Genomic DNA, 21,411 nt, shown 5'->3' on the forward strand with positions numbered 1-21,411 from the left:
GACATCCTGGTGCCTGTTTCCTGAGGCCCAGATCTCTCCCTGCCCTCTCATGCATATTAACTCATTTGGTTTCCTAAAACAACCCATCCTTATTACTAGTCCCATTTTACAGATGAGGACAATGAGGCTTAGGGAGCATGTGCAACTTCGCCTGCAGGCCCACAGCTAGAAAAGGAACAGGAAGCACTGTACAAGTTCATGCACCGTGTTCTCTCTACCCAAACTGGTCATCTCATCTCCCCCGATTTTCTCATCACCGTCTAACTTGTGAAAAAGAGCCTTTAATAACATTATTAACTCAAAGCAAGTATTGTGGGTTTCAGTACCTTCTTTTCAAATTTGATTGCAGTTTGCCTTAATGTTTCCATGTCTCCAGTTCTGCGAAGTGAAAAGTTCAACCATCCCCAAATTAGTCTTTTGAAGTGGTGGAGAGAGAGGTGAGGTAATATATGTGCAAATGATTTCAAAAGCATCAAATTATCCACCGATTCTGGGCTATTATTTCATTTTCATCTTTATTAATAGCATCTGGCACAGTTTCCAGGCCGTGTGGAGGAGCAGCTAGCTCTGTGAAACCCCAGAGCAGAGCCAATTTCATCCAACCTAATATGTTCTATTCAACCTAGAAATCGCAAAGGCGCCTGGGAACCGTTCTACAAATAGCATACTCCTGAGACAGGCCAGTAAGTCAGGACAAGTGGAACAGGGAAACTGAGACCCACAGCTGAACAAACTGGCAGAGCGATTTACAGCAGGGAAAGACTCCTGGAGGCCTCCCTGGAGATAACGTCTAGGCCTCCGCTGTATTTCAGCTCCAGACTCAGAAAAGCAGCAAAACCATGTGGTGACAGCAGGCCCAGCTGCAATGACTAACGGCCCCCTGACACTGACCAATCAGTGGAGGCCATGGCCCTGGAGGAGCACACCTAGAACACTGCTGAATATTCTGCCAAAACCCCTCCCTGGCCTCCCCTAAGATTCCCGCCCCCGCAAGAGAGAGAGAAAAGCCTGAGACAAAGAGCCCATGCCTGCTCTCCTTCCCAGGAGCATGCCGCCCCCATCCCCTTCCCCAGCAGTCACGCTGCTCCTAAGTTCTAAGGAACCCCCTGAGGCTCATAATCAGGGCAGCAATGGGCAGCAGCAGTTCGTCCCAGACAGACCCTCTGAATCTGTCCTCAAGGCCCCCTTTTCTCTGACTTCTTAGTGAGCCAAAGCCGACCCGCCTGGGCTCGTTTCCCCAGCCCTTCCCTTTTCATGTCCCCAGCTTTAATAAACGTCCTCTAAAATGCACCTGGACCCATGCTGTGAAACTTTCCCCGCAGAAAGCCAGGAGCCCACACACTAGTGTCTGGCCCTAGGGCTAGGCAGACCCATGCCAGGCCGGGTTCCCTTTCTGGTAACAGTCCCAACACAACTACAAGCGGATGTAAAAAAATGTTCACCCAAGTCAGACCCTAACTAAAGAGCTTTCCTTTCCATGAGCTCCCTTTGAGCCTTTCCCATATGTAATGAATACACGTATGTAGAATGGCATGACTAAGTTTTTGAAAGCTGCTTTTATTTATTTCTATTCTACCACTTACAGAGTCACATAATAACTTAAATGTTTATATTTTTTGAAAAAGAAACATTCAAAAAGCAATACTTATTGGCAAGAACTTGAAAGATGCAAAAAGAATAAGGAAGAAAATTCAATACTAACTCCAGAACCCAAATATAACCCCTGCTATCTTTGTTTTATTACCTTCTAGGCTCTTCCATTTGTATATATACTTTAAAGGATAATTGGCCATCATACTATGTATATATATATTAGCCATCATTATATATATATTTTTTCATTTAGTTTTATATAAAGGAATAGTCAGTGATGGTCATTTTTAATAGTTGCATAACTTTCCCCCAGCTTCATTGAAATTTTATTGACATATAATATGTAAGTTATAGTGTAATGGTAATATATATGTATATATTATTGCAAAATGATTAGGACAATTAAGTTAGTTAACATTTCTACCCCTTTGCATAATTATGATTTGTATGTGTGCATGTGGTGATAAGGTTTAAGACCTACTCTCTTAAAATTTTTCAGGGTATTTAATGTAGTATTGATGGTTATAGTCCCCTCACTGGGCATTAGATCCCCACATCTCATTTATCTTATAAGTGGAAATTTGTACCCTTTGACCAACATCTCCCCATTTCTCCCACCCTCTGGCCCTTGGCAACCCCCACTCTACTCTCTATTTCTACGAGTTTGACTTTTTTAGAGTCCCCTCGTAAGTGAGATGGTGCAGCATTTGTTTTTCTCTGACTTGTCACATGTAGCATGCTGTCCTGCAGGTCTATCTATGTTGTCTTTAAAGACAGATTTCCTCCTTTTTATGGCTGAATCATATTCGTGTGTGTGTAATCACAGTGATTGCCTAACTTTTAATCCAGCAGTTGTACCATAATGCACTATCCCATTTCCAAGTGGTTGGCCAGTTGTGTTCCCATAAACATCTTCATGAATATAGATTATTTTCCCCACAGTAATGTTTTCCCTTGAAACAACTCCCAGGAGAGATGTTAAGTCGAAGATTTGAGCCCATGTTAGATATGAAGCAGCATGACATGTTTCAGCTTATTCATTTTATTTTATTTTTTTAAAATATATTCTATTGATTTTTTACAGAGAGGAAGGGAGAGGAATAGAGAGTTAGAAACATCGATGAGAGAGAAACATCAATCAGCTGCCTCCTGCACCACACACACACACACACACACACACACACACACTGGGGATGTGCCCGCAACCAAGGTACATGCCCTTGACCGGAATCGAACCTGGGACCCTTCAGTCCCCAGGACGACGCTGAGCCAAACCAGTTAGGCAGCTTATTCATTTTAATAGCATGTTATTGCACTGGACCTCGGCATCCACACACACATTAGGCACCGACAGTCGCACGGAACTGCAGGGCACCTGCTCACAGACGCTCAGAATGGAGGCTCTGAGGGAGGGAACAGAGGTTAATACGGAAACACCGCCTTCCATCCAACACCACCCTCTCCTAGCAGGTCAGATCGCCTCCTGGTAAAAAGGGGGCTAAGATTCTTGAGTCTGGAAAGAATAGTGTCTTCCCACCAACAGCTTAAGGTTGTTAGGTTGAATATGCCTGGGCAGGTGGCTCAGCGGAACTGTCAGTCTCGTCTGTAAAGCAGCTCTCAGGGGTGTGTTTGAAAGTGGGTTTTGATGGGCGAGGAAGGGGGCCGTGGAACCTGAGGTGGGAGGATGTTTTGTCTCTTAGTGAAGATGTGTCTGCTCTACAGTGTCCCCAGTTAGCCCCTTTCCTGCCTGAGTGATACTGAGTGTCAGCAGAGGCTAGATGAATGGAACAACTCTCAGAGGTTCTGCTCCCTTTTGAAATGGCCTCAGAGGACAAATCTATGAGGAGACATGATACTTTACTACTAGTAAAAATGTGCGGTACTAGAAGTATATATTCTGGAAGTCAACTTGGTAATATCTATCATAAATTGTCTTTTTATTTTTTTTAATCCTCACCCAGAGGATATAGTTTTTATTGATTTTAGAGAGAGTGGAAGGGAGAGAGAGAGGGAGAAACATCGACATGAGAGAGAGACATTGATCGGTTGCCTCCCATACGCACCCAGACTGGGGATCCAATCCATAACCTAGGTATGTGCCCTGACTGGGAATCGAACCTGCAACCTGTTGGTGTATGGGATGATGCTCCAAACAACTGAGCCCCCTGGCCAGGGCTATCATAAATTTTTTTAATGGGTGTAGACAACAGAAATGCATTTTGCAAGGCTGTTATTTGTAAAAGTGAAAAATTGGAATGTACAAATTACTTGATAAAAGATTTCAGGTGAAGGATAATAGATCTACATTACTAGACTATTACTCAGTCACAAAAAATGATGTAGGTAAATATTTGTTGATACAAAAAAAGTGCCCATACTGCATTGTTAGGTGAAAGGTACAAGTTATAGAATGATCCCATTTTTGTAAAGGGAGAGAGAGAGAGAGAGAGAGAGAGAGAGAGAGAGAGCACGTATATGTCTGGAAAGCTATAAATAATTTGCTAAATTTTGATAATGAATAGGTCTGGCTTCTGAGATAAGGAAATTGTGCTTGAAATTATTTTTTGAAGGCTCTGAACATCTCTGCTTGACTTTCAAAGGGCAGGTATGCCCTTGATTTTCTCCGGGGCCTTGCACAATGTGTCAACAAGGACACTTGGGAGGGGGCCCTGTATCAGCCCGGAGAAGGTCATGGAGAAGGTCATCTGGGCACGCTGCCCTTGGCACAGCTCAACACACCCTCAACCTCACATTATCCCTGCCGGGTTCATTATCCCTGCTGGGTTCATTATCACCAGGGTTCTTATCGCTTTCACTTTCTCACCCCAGGAAAAACAACCGCAGTCTTGAAGGGAACTTGCAAGGAGTAAAAATGGAAAATTGATTTGGTCATCCTTGGTGGTGAGGGAGCAGGCGGGGTGAAATGAGATGGGATCACGCAGCGCTAGCTGGTAGTTACAAAACAGGCCCAGGGATGTAGGAGACACAGTCAGGGATAGTGTAATAACCATGTACGGTGCAGATGGGAGCACTCGGGAACCGATCTGCCTGCCCCTCCCCGCGCTGCACACCTGAGACTAATACAGAGTAGTGTTGAATGCAAACTGTAATCAAAAAATAAAAATTTTAAATGTGGTGGAGATGGAAAAGCAATTGTTGGAATTTGCTGACTCTGATTATAACACAGTGTACTCCCCCCCCCCCCACCCCCCCCCCCCCGCCTTTTAATCTTTATTGTTGAAACACCCTGTATCTTTAAGTCGTCGGGTGGCAACATTTGCAGAGGCTCCAGCCTTTACACTCTGCTGCAGCTGCAATAAAGTGCAAATGCGACGCAGAAACGCGGCATGACTACCACTGTGTGTCTCAGGGGGCCTTTCACCGGGCCTGAGCCTACGGAAGCAGGGTCCTGGTCCTCCCGTCAGAGCACTGAACCGTAACTAAGGCAGTGAGAATTGCCATTGCTCCAGGAGCTGTTTCCAAACTCAAAGCAGAAATTCTCTCAAAAGCATTTTTCTCTGAATCCCTGTACTACCAGAAACAATGTTTCGACCTCTTCCTCTTGTTTGAGTCTCTTCCTCTTGTACACAAACTCTTGCTCTATCAATTTGTCACATTTAAGGGAAACAGATTCGGGCTTTCCTATTGTATTTCACGGGGTTGTCACACACTGTTTTGGTTCGGGTCCCTGGGGCAAGTCCCTTTATGGAGCCTGAGATCCGTCCCAGGGTCCCAAGTAAATACCCCTCTGTGATGAGATCTTGCTTTGGTGATTGGCCTGTGCCCTGAAAGAGTGACAGCCGTTGGCCTTAAAGATGATGATGCTGGCCGATGACCCTTGATTTTAAGGTAGGAGTTTCATTTTAGGCACCAATGCTATATGTGAAATGAAAGGTGTGCTTGTCTTCTAGGTCTATGTTTTTAAAGGATTGGTTATTGGCTTGGGTCTAGGTAGGCAACCCCTGAACATCTGGCCACTTTGGGTAACTTCATCTAATTGGCCCCTTAAAAAGAGAGGGGGGCGCCCTAGCCGGTTTGGCTCACTGGATAGAGCATCGGCCTGCAGACTGAAGGGTCCCAGGTTCGATTCTGATCAAGGGCACATACCTGGGTTGCAGGCTTGATCCCCAGTAGAGGGCATGCAGGAGGCAGCCCATCAATGATTCTCTCTCATCATTGATGTTTCTATCTCTCTATCCCTCTCCCTTCTTCTCTGAAATCAATAAAAATATATATATTTTTTTAAAAAAAGAGGGGGGCGAGGAGCCATCTCCCCAGGGTTGCCTGGGCAAACAGAATAAACTGGGTCCCGCTGTTGGTCATACTGAAATCCTTGGACTTTGGGTCTGAGTTTCCAGTTAACTGTCCACCCCTTTAGAAGGAAATGAACCTGCTTTTAGTAGGTCTTTAATCAAGACTGGCTCACATGGCTCCGGCTTCCTCCTCCTATGTGCCTCAATAAAAAAATTTTTAAAAAAAGTAAAAAATCAGGAAGTACAATTGTAAAGACTCAGTCATACACCCTCCCTAGATGTCCCATTTTTACTCAAACCCAGCACAGCCTATAAGGACATCCTGGGATAGTACTTTGAGTTATTAACTGATTTTTTCCCCTCCCTGATAGTTTATTTTTCCTTGGATTTCACCACACACACACACACACACACACACACACACACACACACACACACACAGGCTATCCTGTGTTTACTGTCTCTCAGGAATGCAGAAACACCAAATGGAGATCACAGCTTCTTACCAAGCCCCTCACCATCCCCCCGGACTGCAAGAGATTCCCTGACTTAAAATGCAAACAACAGAAGCGAAGGATAAAGTAGGTGGGGCCCTGCGCTCTGCTCCCCTGGCCAGACCTCCGAGAGGGGACCAGCCCAGGGGGCTCAGGCTGGCAGGCCTTTGAGGGTGTCCTAGGGGCACGAGAAAGAGGAATGACTCCCCGGTGCCCAGCTGGCAGCCTGGGGGCAGAAACATCCCCAGCTGAAGGTGCCAGGAAGTCAGAACCCAGACATCTCAGCAGGGATTGGCAGAGACAACGAGCATTGGCCAGTCGAGCCACTGGAGTGAGATCTGTCTCCAGTCCTCGGGAAATAGGGCCCTTGACAAGGAATTGAATGGAGAAACTGAAGACTAGAGCAGGTGCCGTCTCTGGCTTCCCGCGTCTGGGCCTGAACGCCCGGCCCCACGCTCTCTCTTCTCCCCCCTGAGCAGGTCGTCCCAGGGTCACGAGCAGAGGCTGAGAAGCAGGTGGTATTGGGATGAGGAACAGGCTCCCGCCGCCCAGACTTCCCATGAACGGAGTTGGGATGTTCCTCTTCCTGTTGCTCTCGCCAAGCGAGACTCACGCTTTGGAATCTGTCTCTCAGGCAGGATGCTCCTCGCTTGCCCACACCCGAAACCTTGAACAGACGTAGACCCCACACTTTCTCCCCCTCCCCCAGGGCAGAGCCTGTTGTCCCCTAGGCAACTCAGGGGTCCCAGTGCTGGAAGGTCACCCTGACTTGGTCCTTGGTATTCGTCACCGCATTTGCACATGTCCACATACACACAGGAAGTGATCACCAGTGACCTGAGAGGTCCAGAGTGTTCATATGAAGAGCATTTAAGAGCCCAGCCAGCGTGGCTCCGTGGTTGAGCATTGACCTATAAACCAGGAAGACACGCATGGTTCAATTCCCAGTCATGCCCGGGTTGTGGGTTCCATCCCCAGTGTGCAGGAGGCAGCTGATCAATGATTCTTTCTCCTCATTGATGTTTCTATCTCTCTCTCCCTTCCTCTCTGAAATCAATAAAACTGTATTGGGGAAAAAAAACCTTTAAGAGAAAATGCAGGCAGAGAGTAGGAATTGTCCTGGCAACTTTCACGGCCACTAGAGGGAGGAGATGTGACGTGTCACTGGTTAAATGGTCAGCAAATGGCTCTCAGCTTCATGCATTCTCTCGGACGCCCAAGGTAGCCCAGACATTGGAGACATGACATGAACAGAGCACAGCTCCAGCACCCTTGCTCCCTGGCGGTAACATCCACACCGGAATGCTGGCGGTATCGAAGCGCTGTCTGTGCACACTTCGCCTAAGCCCGTTAGGTGCCTGGGGAAGCTTTATTAGGGTTCTTTTCATCCTGACTTTGGAATCTGTACAGACGAGTTGTGTTTTTCTAAGCTATATCTAAGGCCGTGTGTGACAAAGAGACCTTTGGTCTTTTCCCCTGGTTCATGGCACACAGCTCCTAAAACCCTTGGGGTCACCAGAGGGGTGAGAGTCTTTTGTATGCTAATGAGATGCCTGGGGGCTGAGGGCCCCTAGAAGGCACAGCATGGGTGTCATCTCCAGAAAGACCAAGGCTTGGCTAGGAAGTGGAACTTTCACCACCCCACCCCCAACCACCAGGGAGGGGGGAGGTCTGGAGATGAGATCATCAGCAGTGGGTGGTAACTTAATCCATCTTGCCTCCTAACACACCTCCATAAAAACGATAAATGCTGGGTTTCAAGGGCTTTGGGGTTGGTGCTGGGAGAGTGACACGCCCAGAGAGGACAGCACTCCTAGGAGGGCCTGGCAGCTCCATGCAGGCCCCTGGCTCTTCCCGCCCCCACCCCGTCCCCGCCCCCCCCCCCCCCCCCAACACACACACCTTACCCTAGGAATCTCTTCTGTTTGGCTATTCTGGAGTTGTATCTGTTAACGTAAAAAAACCATTGAAACCTGTAAAGAATTTTTGTGAGTTAATTTGAGCCAAACTGTCGACATATGCCGGGAAGCAGAACCTCAATGAATTGAGATAGTGCTCCGGAGAATGGCAGGGTTACATCCGTATTTATACATGAAATTCATTGGTGACAGATTTAAGGAGGTGGGATTAAGCGAAGGGGGTGGGGGGCGTACCTCTAGGATAGGATAAAAAGTAAAATGATGGACACATACTTAGGTGGGTGCAGGAACAATTAACATGACAAATGAAAGAATCTGCTGCATCTGTCCTGGGCCCAGCACACCTGGCTGTGCCCCAGGGGCTCCAGATACCGGGAAGTCACAAGTTACCCAGACATCCCAAGGACATGTTATCATAGATGCAAAAAGACAGATAGGCTCAGTTACAGTAAAGGTTGACCTTATCAGTGAAGATATCGGCTTAGGACGTAACTGCCCACCATAACTGCTCTTAGTTAAGGTTTAATTTCAGACCATCCTTTGTGGTTACTTTAGGTCTCCGAGTCTGCAAACCTGCCATGCAGGCCTCCCCTGAGCTTGTCAGGTCAGCGTGTGGCCCCTTTCGTCTACATATCCTTTATTTTAAAAACTAGTAAAGGTGAGTTAAGTGTTTTTCTGACTTCTGTGAACTATTCTGGTAAATGATCAAACCAGAGGAGGGGTTCATGGGACCCCAAACTATAGCCAGTCCGTCAGAAGTGCCGGTGGCAACCTGGGACTTGCGGCTGGTGTCTTATGTGGAGGCAGTGTTATAGGACTGAGCCCTTAACCTTTGGGGTCTCCGCTAACTCTGGGTAGTTAGTGTCAGAATGGAATGGAATTGTGGGGCACCCAGATGGCGTCCAGAGAGCTGCAGTGTCTGTGGGTGTTGGGGAAAACACCACCGATTTGGTTAGAAGAATTGGGAGTGTAAACAGCTCACCAAGTTTAAATTTAGCTGAATCTGGATGTATATCTGTGATCAAGTTGAATGGCTGTAAATGTGGCTCTGTCGCCTGGCCCAGGGCCTGAGGAATAGTAGTCACTCCATAGATGATCGTAGCTCTCTGTACTGAGCATCGACTATGTGCCAGGCTAATGGAATTAACAAAGTTCTTCACTAAGGTAAGACACAACATAAGGCTTTGAAACAGTTATTACACGTCAGGATAGTGTCTCCCTTTAACACTTTCCCTACCCATGGCAGACATTGCTAATCGACTGCAGGTCTCTTCCATTGAGCCTGAACTCAGCTTCATAATCCTTCTCTCAGTGAAAGTTCTATATCCCCTTTGCCATTCCTAAGCCAGGGGAAAGAAACTGGGAGTCGAACAGTCCTTTCTTATTTTCTCTCAAGGTCAAGGGTGCATGACTTTGAGATAAGTCACTAAATTCCTCTGAGCATGTTTTTGCTTATCTGTAAAATGGAGATCTTAACTTCCCCTAACTATTCCCATACAACCCTTAGGAGATTTAAATGGTATGAGGGGTGGGAAATGCTTGAAAGATGAAAAGAGCAAGGCACTCCCAAGAGGGTAGCAGGAGCTCCCAGAATTCACAAAAACAAACCGGCATCTTTGCCAGATGACCCAGCTCCACAAAGGCCTGTTCAGAACAGAGAAGATACTGTTTCCAGAGGATTTCCTTCTGACTAATGAAAAAGGAAAAGAAAAGAGGAAGCAAAATGAAAAAGAAGCAAAGGAAGAGAGAAGACACAAGTTGGAGGCAGAGGCTTAGATTCAACCTCAGATCTGCCTCTGGCCAGACATGCCGTAGAAATTGGTTACTAAGCTTCTCTGGGCCTCATGCTCCTCACCCATTCGGTGGAACATCCGCCTCTCAGGGTTATGTTATTGGAAATGTGAAATGATTTCATGTCTGTGTGAGGGTCTAGGGCCGAGTCCGGCACACAGTAGGGACATGGTGAACTCCCAGCCTCGGTGTGTAGAGGAAACCACAGCTTGGAGCTAGCCCAGTCTCACACAGTGAAGTGAATGTAGGTTTGCTATGTCCCTTCCCTCTCCTTCCCTTCTCTTCCCCTTCCCCTCCCCCCTCCCCTTCCCCTTCCCCCTCCCCTTCCCATTCCCCCTGCCCCTCCCCTTCCCCTCCCCTCCCTTCCCCTCTTCCACCTCCTCCCCCCTCCTCTTCCCTTCCCAATTCTACTGTGTGTCCACTTGATGTTGAGCTGGGAAAGTCTGTGCCATGATTTCTCTGATCTCAAGGCCACAGTGAGGGGTGAAGAGGGCCATTTTGCGTGACATGATTTGAACAGCTCCCCAGTATTCCTATTGTCCCACAATTTTACCCTTTTTAAGCTTTTGAGTTTCTCTTTAGGGAACTTTGCTTTCAACTCAGACTCTTGAGCTCAAGACCGGAGGGTGGGCAATCGAAGGCAGCTGTGGGCTCTGAGCATGAGCTCAGGCAGTGGGAAGCCCCAGTCGATTAGAAGAAAGGGTGGCACCCCGTGGGGCAAGCACAGAGGATGGGGAGCGGTGGAGTGAGTCCAGTCTTCAGGCGCCCCGGGAGCCCTGAAATACCTTGTCTGGTCCTTCTCTACATGCCTGAGTCCTTTTCATCCTTAGGGCCAGTTCCATGTGGCCTTACCCTCCTGGGAGCTCCTACCGTGCTCTATCCGTTCCTCTCACTGGCACTTCTCAGCATTTGAACACATGACATAATCACATTAGTGCACAAACATGGCGTCATCCCTTGCCATTTTTACTTCCCCTTTCCTGGGTTCCAGACACTGACTCAGAGTCCTTCAAACCACTAGATAGCCCTCCCTGATAACCCCATGGTCACCCTCCCAGCCCTGATTAGATGTGGGCCCCCTCATTGTTCCCCTGGCGAGCCCCATTTACCATCCGAGGGCAAGGTCCTTCACTCACTCGTCTTTTTCTGCTCTGGTCTGTGCATTCTGTCAGGGCAGGGACATTTCTTTGGGTCTTGACTTTTCCTGGGCACCCAAAACATCAGTAGCAGGTGCTTAGATATCTCCATGGGGACTATAACTTCTAACTTCGTAACCCTCTACTACACATCATAGTGTATAGTCTAGTGCTAAGTGCTCAAGAAATGCTTGGTGAATGAATGGGAGAGGGAATGAATGAATGAATGAATGAATGAATGAATGGATTGTGAAATGGGCAGATCTCCAAGGTATCTCATGCAAGGCTACGAATAACAAAGGATGACGTGCCGCTGCCTCTGGTTGGGCTGATAAAGCAGGTTACGGTGGAGGCTCTGGGATGGAGCTGGCATCAGCAGGGTCCAGATGGACAGCATGCTCTGTTCTCAGGCCAGGATGCGGCCATATCTAGAACAGACTTCGAGCTGGGTGGGGTGAGTGGTGGAAATTTACTGTGGCTTAAGTAAAAGGTCTGTGGTTTTAAATAGGTCATAGGTCAGGGCTGTCAGCTATGTCATAACATGGAGCCACTCCCGAGGCTTTGCCTGATACCAGCACAGTGAGGTGTCTCCTGAGGGGCCCCAAGGAGTCTTTGGTATAAGTCATTTGGGGAGGATGCCAGGGTTTGGGCAGTTTCTTTCTCACTGATTTGTGGATGAGGTTGCTGATCCAAAGCCCTGGGTTGTCAGGGACCCAACCTTGCTCCTCCTTCCTTCTCCGTTCTCCCCTACGCTCTCTACTTCCTCCTGGGAGCCTGCAAGCTAGGGTACAGCCAGAAAAATAGGTCGATTTACTTGGGGGCGGTTACTCTGACTTTGGGATCTAGTATTACCCCTGTTCACAGGATTGTGGGTTTCCAACTCTGCACATTAGAATCATGTGGGCAACTTCCCAAAATTACATAATTGCCTGGGCACCACCCAGATTAATTGAATGCATATATCTCTGGGATCAGGCCCAGGAAATGATACGTTTTTTTTAATGCTTCAGCTAATTTTTACATACAGATGGGTGGAGACCCATTGACAAATGGATCTACTCAGAGGTTTACAGTGTATATCAGTCACCAGAGGAGCTCATTAAACGTTCAGATTCTCCAGCCATACTCTTCCTCCCAATACCCTAACCTGCCTCTCCGAAGGCCAGAAAATTCCATATTTTAAACAAGAACCCCAGGAAATTCTGATGCAGCCCATCCACAGATTCCACTAGTCCACAAAGCTTGAAGGGGAAGAGACCTGGGCTGTAGTCTGCTCAGAGAACAAACAGTAGGATGTGTCTCCTTGGGCCTACTACTTAAGCACCCTGGCTCTGTTCCCTCAGTGGTCAAATTTCCAAGGGCTCCCAACTAGAGTGGGAGTTCCTCCACCCAGCCAGGAACTGCGATCTATTCATTATGTATTCCCAGTACCTAGATCAATGCCTGGCACATAGTAAGCATTCAAGTAAATTAAAAATGAACTCATATTTTGGAAAGCAGATTAGAAAGAATTAAGTATATCTGTGGTCACCAGGTATGCAGTGTGTGTGTGTGTGTGTGTGTGTGTGTGTGTGTGTGTGTGTAGGGGGCTGGGAATCCACAAGCCCAGATGGATATCCTGGGTCTCTGGGTTCATTCATTCCAAGCCTTTGTGTGTACGTTTGGAGACTTGGGTAAAGGACTGACCTAGTTTGGCCTAGTTTCATTTATCTTGTGTCAAAATGTGGGTGAATTTATATATGTCCCAACAGGCAGATGATTAAGTTTGCCACTGACATGCCAAAGATGAGCTACAACAGAATGATTTATGTTATAGCACTTGGGGGTGGTTCTGAATAAGCTTGTGGCTCTGAATAAACTTGTTATAGCAGCAGAGGCTTTCTTGGCTAAGTGTGAACATTTCTTGGTGGTCTGAGAGAGTGTCAACAAATATCACCTTCAGTGACCAGACCAAAACCATGACCTTGTTTATGTGAAATGCCCAATTAGTGAACACAAAACACACCAAGTGCCAAGAGGAGGGAAGCAGGTGGAGCAGGGAAACAGGGATCAGAGTCCCAATCTGGGTCCTGGTTCTGGCCCAGGACTCACTGTGTGTCTTAGACCACGTTCCTCATCTGAAAAATGAAGGGGCTGAATCATTTCGGGAGTCCCCTCTGCTCCCCACAGGCTATGGCCACCTGATTGCAAGACTGAAGCTCAGAAAGGCTTCTCCATTCATTTTCTCTGCGAGGTCAGAATGGCCTCTTCTGACCATGGTTAGTCACGTGGGTCCCAGCTTCTCTTTCTGGCACCACCTGCACTCAAATGGATACCCCTGTAAACCCGTCTACACTATTCACTCTTGGAAAGGTGATATTCTAAGTAGGCTCACCAATAATTTCCAATACAGTGGGGCCTTGACTTACGAGTTTAATTCATTCCGTGACGGAGCTCGTAACTCAAATTACTCGTATGTCAAATCAATTTTCACCATTACAATGACACGTGATGCTGGGCTGATGTTGTGGCGTTCACTGTGACGTTCGCTGCGCCAACTAGCGGTGGGGTATCTGAAGCTGGCTGGCAATCCGAATTTTAGCTCGCAACTCAAAGCAAAAAATCGGCTGAGAGACGGCTCGTATCTCGAAAAACTCATTAGTCGGGACACTTGTAGTCAAGGCCCCACTGTACAAATAAACTTTGTAGACCTCTATGTAGCAATCCCTATTAAACCAGAATTCTAGCTACAAACAACCTTCAACAATAAGGGGCTTTGGGGAACACGGGTGGGGAAAGGCCATCAGTTCAGTCGTTAAGAGTTCAGGCTCTGAGCATTAAAAAATGTTTATGATTCCTAAATCTATATGGAAATGTCTAACAGCAACATATATATGACTCATAGACAAAACCAGACTCTTCCCTCCCCCCTCCCCATTAGTCCTCACATCAGTAGGTGTATTAGTTTCCTATTTCTGCTGTAAGAAATCATCACAACTTTAGTGACATAAGTCAACCCACATTTATAACTTACAGTAATGGAGGTCAGAAGTCCAAGGCGGCCCGGCTGGGCCGTGTTCCTTCTGGAGGTCCTGGGGGACTCCGCTTCCTTGCCTTTCCCGCTCCAAGGGGCTGTCTGTTTCCTTGTCTTGTGGCCCCACACCCGCTGACCTGTGCTTCCATCATCACTTTTCTGATTCTCCCGTCTCCCACTTTTTCTTATAAGGACCCTTGTGTTTATATTGAGCCCATCCAGATAACCCAGCATAATCGCCCCATCTCCAGGTCCTTCATTTAAGCACATCTGCAAAGCCCTTTTGTCATATAAGTCAAATAGTCACAGGTTCTGGGTTGAAAGTGTGGACATCCTTAGGGGGCTATTATTTTGCTTAGCACGCAGACTGACCTTCAAATCCTACCACGGCCATTTATTGTGGGCGTGGCCTTTGGTAAATTATGTTGTTTCTTTGAGCTTCAGTTTCCTCTTCAATAAAAGTAGGTCCCTGGCTGGGTGGCTCAGTTGGTTGGAGCTCCATCCTTTACACCAAAAGGTTGCGGTTGGATCCCCAGTCAGGGCGTGTGTAGGAGACAACTGATTGATGTTTCTCTCTCACATGGATGTGTCTCTCTCTTTCTCCTTCCCTCCTTTCCTCCTTCTCTCTATCTAAAATCAATGAACATATCCTCAGGTGAGGATTTTAAAAGGTGTTGGAAGAAAATTATTTAAAGCCTAACAATCTATATATATATAAAGCCAGTGTCTATGACGACCAGGACGACCAAATGACTGGTCACCATGAGGTGCATTGAGCACCTCTTGGTCCCTCCCCCATGGCCCACAGGCTCCAATCACAGCAAGGCGGGCAGGGTAGCGAGCATGGCGAGCATCGGTGGGCTGGTGGGCGGGGCTGCAAGCAAGGCAGGCTACTGTGTGCGATTTCGCGTGCTGGGCCTCTAGTTCTATATAAAGCTAATCTATCCATAAAGTATACGAGTAAAAGTGGGTTAATAACAAATCAACCTCAAAGGTTTTTTCTTTTGTTGTGATTGGTTGGTGTTTTGCGGATTAAATAAGGTAATGCTTGTTAAGCATGTGTCATACTGCTTACCTGGTATGTGTTACACATAGAGGAGAAAAAGTTGGGCTTTAGGTGAAAAACCAACCTGTCTACAGCCATCTACATCTCAGCATCACCGTACAATCAGTGATGATATTCAGGATGATGACTCAGATGTTACAAAATCCTAATCTTCAAAAAGCTTTCATTGTTTGGGTAGTAAATCAGAGAGCTGCTTAGAGAGATTTTTAATTACAAGAATGGGGGAAGTTGCATATTCTCTAGAAATAACAGTGAGTTAAACAGAAATTTTCATTTGCCAGGATTCCCTCCCCCACTGCCCTCCACTCCCCTGGATGATCAAGGTCATGGAGACACAGTAGGGAACGTACTGAGCCTAGTGGGAAGGACGCTATCAGGCTCTCTGTCAAACTTGAGGGGAAATGAGCCCTCTTTTCAGGGGAAGGCATCTGCAACAGTCTTTGCAGCCTACCCATCGGCGTTCCCTAAAGAAAGGGCCTCTGGTTCCATGTCAAACAGGAAAATCAACAATTCTGCCTGAGTGTAGGTGAAATGTGAGATAGTCCAAAATAGAAAAGAGTTTCCATCAACACAAACGGGTTCTGCATTCTTTTAAAAAGGAATGATCGTCCATTAAACAAGAAAAATGATTGATCTTGAGCCAGAGAGATGGGAAAGATATGGGGCAAGGACTAGGGTGTGTGTGTGTGTGTGTGTGTGTGTGTGTGGGAGAGAGAGAGAGAGAGAGAGAGAGAGAGAGAGAGAGAGAGAGAGAAGCAGAGAGGCGATAAGACAGACAGGAGCTGCTCCTCTGCACCCTCACCCAGTCCTCTGAGAAATGTGGTTAGATGTGGCTATTACTCATATACGGGTGAAACTTTGCAATGTTACGACATAATCATAGATTACATTTGCAAAGTGCTTTGGCATCTAAAAAAGCTTTCTCATATTTATTTCATCTAATCCTTAGAGTAAGCCTGTGAAGTGGCCCAAGGGGGTTTTAACACTCCTGTTTTTACAGATGAAGAAACTACGGGCTCAGAGGGTTGAAATAAGTTCCTTAAGTCACACAGTAAATTAGTGACAGAGTCTGGATTTGAACCCAGATCCATCCACCCCAGGGGAGGGAGGGTGCGGGGGTGGGGTTTGTCTGATTCTACTCTTGGCTGCCTTCCTGTAAGACGATCCATCTGTTGCCTTCGTGGGGAGTGCAGACTGCTTTGCGGCTCTCTCCAGCCCCTCGCCTCGCCTGCTGTCTCTAGCGTACAAAATACTCTACCATTTTGCCTCACAAAGTGTGGTTCACCAGCATGGTCAAGGCAGCCCCAGCATTATTAGGGAACCTGTCACAAATGCAGGATCTCTCCTACCCCAGGCCTTCAGACCCAGATCTGGGAAGCTCCTATATGCGGTCAAGTTCAGGAAGCCCTGCCCCCCTCCCCACATCTGCCCACCCAGGCCTGCCTGGCACTCATAACGGCTTCTCTTCCCTTCTCCCGGCCCCAAACAGTGGAGTTGCACTCACTTCCCCTCTCCCTCTGGAACTTCCCCCCATACAGTCAATGGCTTGATGGCCTCAAAAGAACTTGTCCGGCCCACTGAGCCCAGCGACCTTGGAGTCCTGGCTCACTCTGGCAAGCAGTTCGCTCAAGGAAGTGTCCTCACAGAAGCACCCCACGCGCTCTGAGCAAGGTGTGCTCTCCGGAGAGGAGAGCACTGATCCTGTTGTTTGTTCCAGGAAGGACGAGATAAGAATTGGACCCACTACCCTCCCTGGTACAATAAAAGAGAACTAATTTGAGGTTTTTTTTTTCTTCCCTCCCCTGTGGCAGAGATAACAACAACAACAAAAACTTGGCAGCAAAGAGAGGAGAGATGAGAAGGGGTATGATTAACCCACAGGCAGGCGGCGTCCAAATAATCAATTAATTGGGAGTTAGTTTTGTGAGAGAGAGAAGACAGAAGATAAATGACTTGAACAAAGTTATTCTTTCGTTCTCATGGTTCCTCGCTTTCCTCCCTTCTTCCCCAAGCTTTAAGAAACTTTTTTTAAGAGTACAAATAATTGTCAGATCCTCTCAGGGTCACAGGCCAGGGGCATTACAGTTTAAAAATAAACAATAATTTCTTTTTTTAAAAGCCAACACAAAAAGGACACTAAAGCTTGCCCGGTGAAAACAGAAACATGTAAAACTCCACAACACAGGCTTTAGGCTCAGCAAGTGAGAGCGTTAAGCTTCAAAGGCCCAACGCTGTCCCCAGGAAGGGGCCGGACAACACAGAGGGGCACATTTTCCTGTTTGTGTCAGCAGGAAACCCAGCTCAATCACCTGTGAGGCCAGGACATACCTGTATTCTGGAGAAAACCAGAAGGCCGACATGCTCCATGTAGCCATAATTTATGGTGGACTGGTTGGAAAGAATGTGGTATTTGTTGATCTTTATCTCTACAGCCAGGATGGCGTCTCTGGAAAGAAGAACTGGGGTTGACATAACCAGAGAGTATGAATGTCAACTGGGAATCTATGTATGGTTTCTTAAAAGGCTGATAAAGAGGGGAAAAAATCTGCCCCTATGTAAACAATGGGGGTGGGCAGGGATGCAGGCAGCACGCCCAGGATTCTTTCAGGGCAGCTCCTTTTAGTCTGACCCCAGGGGCTCCTTGTCAGGTCTCAGCAAGGTGGACTGTAGAGGCTTCTCTTCAGTTTTCACAAAAAAACAAATTTAATCTCTCCTGCTGGCTCCCTGCAGCTACTTGGCCACTGTGTCTGAGCCTGGGTAGAAAGAGCTCGAAGGCTGCAGAGAGGGAGGCTCAGGATTTAGGATGCCAGGGTTTGCCAAGATACGGTATCTAATTTTCAGAACAAGGCATCTTCCTTAATATCAGAACCAACGCGTAGGTTTGACTAAGTCTCAACTCCTGGGAACGCCATCACAGTTAACAGAAGATTACACTTTAAATTAAAAATCTAAGCCGGACTCTGGGGTTGAGCATCGACCTATGAACCAGGATGTCACGGTTTGATTCTAGGTCAGGGCACATACCTGCGTTTGCGGGCTCTATCCCCAGCGTGGGGCGTGCAGGAGGCAGCTGATCAATGATTCTCTCTCATCATTGATGTTTCTATATCCTTCCTCCCTGAAATCAATGAAAATATATTTTAAAAAAGAAAAAGAAAATCTGTGCTGCTGGCACTGGCCGCTGTGTGGAGGAATGCTTGTTGTTTTCCATCACCCTGAGTTTACTGTAGGCCCACTCACTCCCGGCTTGCTCCCCATAGGACACACAGGAAGAGTAAATACAGCTGCGTAGCCCCAGGGTTGGTCCAAAACCCAGGAGGGTGAAACAGGGGTTTAACTACACAGTTCAGTTTCATGCTTCAGTACATTTGAAAATTGTACTGTGTTACAGGATGGGAGTGAGAGGGAATAATCCAGAGCCTTCCAATCTGCATCGGCAAAAGTTTCGGAAAGGGTTCTCCTACTTCTTCCTCGGTTAGTGCCAAATAAACAGAGCAGTGGCTAGAACGGGGTCAGGGAGGGAAGCTTTCGACAAGACTCACCTTTTCTCTGAGAGAGACAGAAGGCAGAGGCCTGGCTAGCTAGATCCGACCCACTCTAGCCCAGCGCACTTTCCCCTGAATCGAGGGGGAAGAATTCCATCTGCAGCCTGATTGTCAGGGAAATACTTTATCTGTAGCAGGTGTGTCCTTGAGGGCTTAAAGGTGAGGGCTCAGAGGCTCCTAACTGGCAGCAGGTGGGAGGAATCCAGTTTCCTGACCTGTTTTGTTTGGCACATGCTACTGTCTCCTCTTTGTAAAATCAGTTTCGAGCATTAACAGAGATAAAGGTAGCATCTGAACTTCTGCCATTTTTTGAAAAAATTAGAAGGTCTGGCTATGCTGAGTCCCAAATTCCTCCTGGGGGTGTGGCTCAGGGTTCCAGGTTACCCCAGTCCCTACAATCCTGATCTGGTCTGTTTGATTATTACCTTCTCCTCCCATGTCAGGAAGTGGTTTGTAAACGCTCTGCTCCCGTCACTCCTGTAAGTCACAGCCATCTTGCTGTCACAATGGCACCTGTGAGTCAGGAAGGTCTGTTCTTCATCTGGGTTTTAATCCCCGAGTCTCTCCTGCTCCCAGCCTCGCAGGAGACCCTGAAACATTAGCCCTACCTCTGGCTAGGATGTTTGGGTGGCTCCTTGTGTTAAGAGCAATTAGAACCTCAGAGTAATCGGGAGCATGCGTTTATTCTTCCTTTGTCCAGTCCCTTCCTCCAGGTTCTTTGGGAACAGGCTCGGAGAGTGTTAAGCTGCAGCGTCCTGGCACAAATGGCAAGCCTGTATCATCTGGCCTCCCCTTTGCTCCTTTCCAGCTATTCATAACGAGTGAAGTACACTGGTCTCACTGCCTCCAGAGTCAGAGGCAGTGGGTGGGTAGGGAACAGAAAGATGAGTTTGGAAGGTCCCCAGGTGATGCCCATGCTACCCCGTCCTCAGAATGAACGCTGAGAGAGATTTGTCATTCTCATCCAAGATCCATTGTTGTCCCTATTCTCCTTCGAGCATCTTGGAAAAGCAGCAGTTGCAGAAGCTATTTTCAGCCCGTAAGGACCCGATGAAGGTCACTGGCTCACAGGCCACGTGAAACAGGTCCAGGACAGAGCCTGCAAGAGGAGTTCGGGGGCTGCAGGAGGAGATAGATCCTCAGCGTGGGGCTCGGGCAGAGATGGGGGGGGGGGCGCTCTGGACATGTGTTTCTAAATGCCCCAAGCCCTGCCAGTGCACACGCACACACTAGTGTTTCAGTAGATGCAAACAACCGAGCTTCAGCAAGGAGTCAGCCTCCCCCAGCCCCTAAACTGCTGAGTCACCCCCTCTGTCTTGGCTCACCTGCCCTGCAGCCCAGGGAGAAATGCAAAGCCCTGGGTAAGTGATCCTCAAATAAATCCCTAGAGACTTTTGGCTTCCTGGGTTTTCCCCCTTTAATCCAAGGAATGTGCTATGAAGGAGGGAAAAGAAAATTCAAAAAAACCACTTAAAAGTATCAGTTCTTCTGCACCACGGACTGAATTTAAAGAATAATTATGTGAGCATTTTCTCAGAAAAATTTTATTGCTTTAGCAATTGAACCTTCACCCTAAACTTTTTAGTCTAGAAATGTGCTTGAGGAGCACAGGCCAGGAATGAGCTTTTTGACATTGTGTTCCCTTGTTGGATTACATCCATGTTGGAATCAGTTTATAAACTACCTTCCTCAGGATCAAAATGCAGTAGATTTTAAGTGTCTTCCCGGGCACAGGGCTGAGGAGCCTGAGGCTCTTAAAGGGAACACAGCTCATGGTAGAAAAGTTGGAAAATAGAGAAATGAATAAGGAAGAAAAAAAAAATCACCCGTAGAGAACGGCTGTCATTGCCTCAGCATACTTCCTTCCATCTATTTACTATTCATGCAATATATTCTTTATTCAATCTTGTATCTTTATTTTTTTTCTTTCTATTATAACATGAGCATTTTCCCCAACTTATTGAATAGACGTTGGTAATGTTGTATTTAACTTACATGATGTTTCATACTCTGGATGTACTATAATTTTTTTGACCTTTATATTTACATGTTGATGCAGTTTCCACACATTTGATTTTTATAGATGAACATTCTTTTGCATTTTTTGTCTTATCACATCTTCAATAGATTACTATATGTGAGAATACTATGTTAAAAAAATGTAAATTTTCTTAAAGGCTCCTGGTAGATCTTGTCAAATTGCTTTCCAGAAGGGTCCTTTCAAAATGTACCCCACCTGCATCATATCAAAGTGCCTATTAAATAAAATTGTCAGCAGGGCATAGATAACTTAAAACAAAAACTTTTTCAATATGATGAGTTAAAAGTCCACATTTTCACGTGGTTCCTTTAATACAAAGGGTAAATGTATCACATATTTTTCTATTGAAGCACTGGTATTTTTCTTATTGAGTTTTAATGTATATTAAATTAAATATATCTATTACATTATGATAAACTAGAGGCCCAGTGCACGAATTCAGACACTGGTGGGGTCCAGTTGGCCCACCCTGATCAGGGCTGGGGGACAGGGGGCCCAGTCGAACTCCCAGTTGAGGGGACAATTTGCATATTAGACTTTTATTATATAGGATTATATAA

The sequence above is a fragment of the Myotis nattereri genome (assembly GCF_964212035.1).
Source record: "Myotis nattereri genome assembly, chromosome: 12".
NCBI lineage: Eukaryota > Metazoa > Chordata > Mammalia > Chiroptera > Vespertilionidae > Myotis > Myotis nattereri.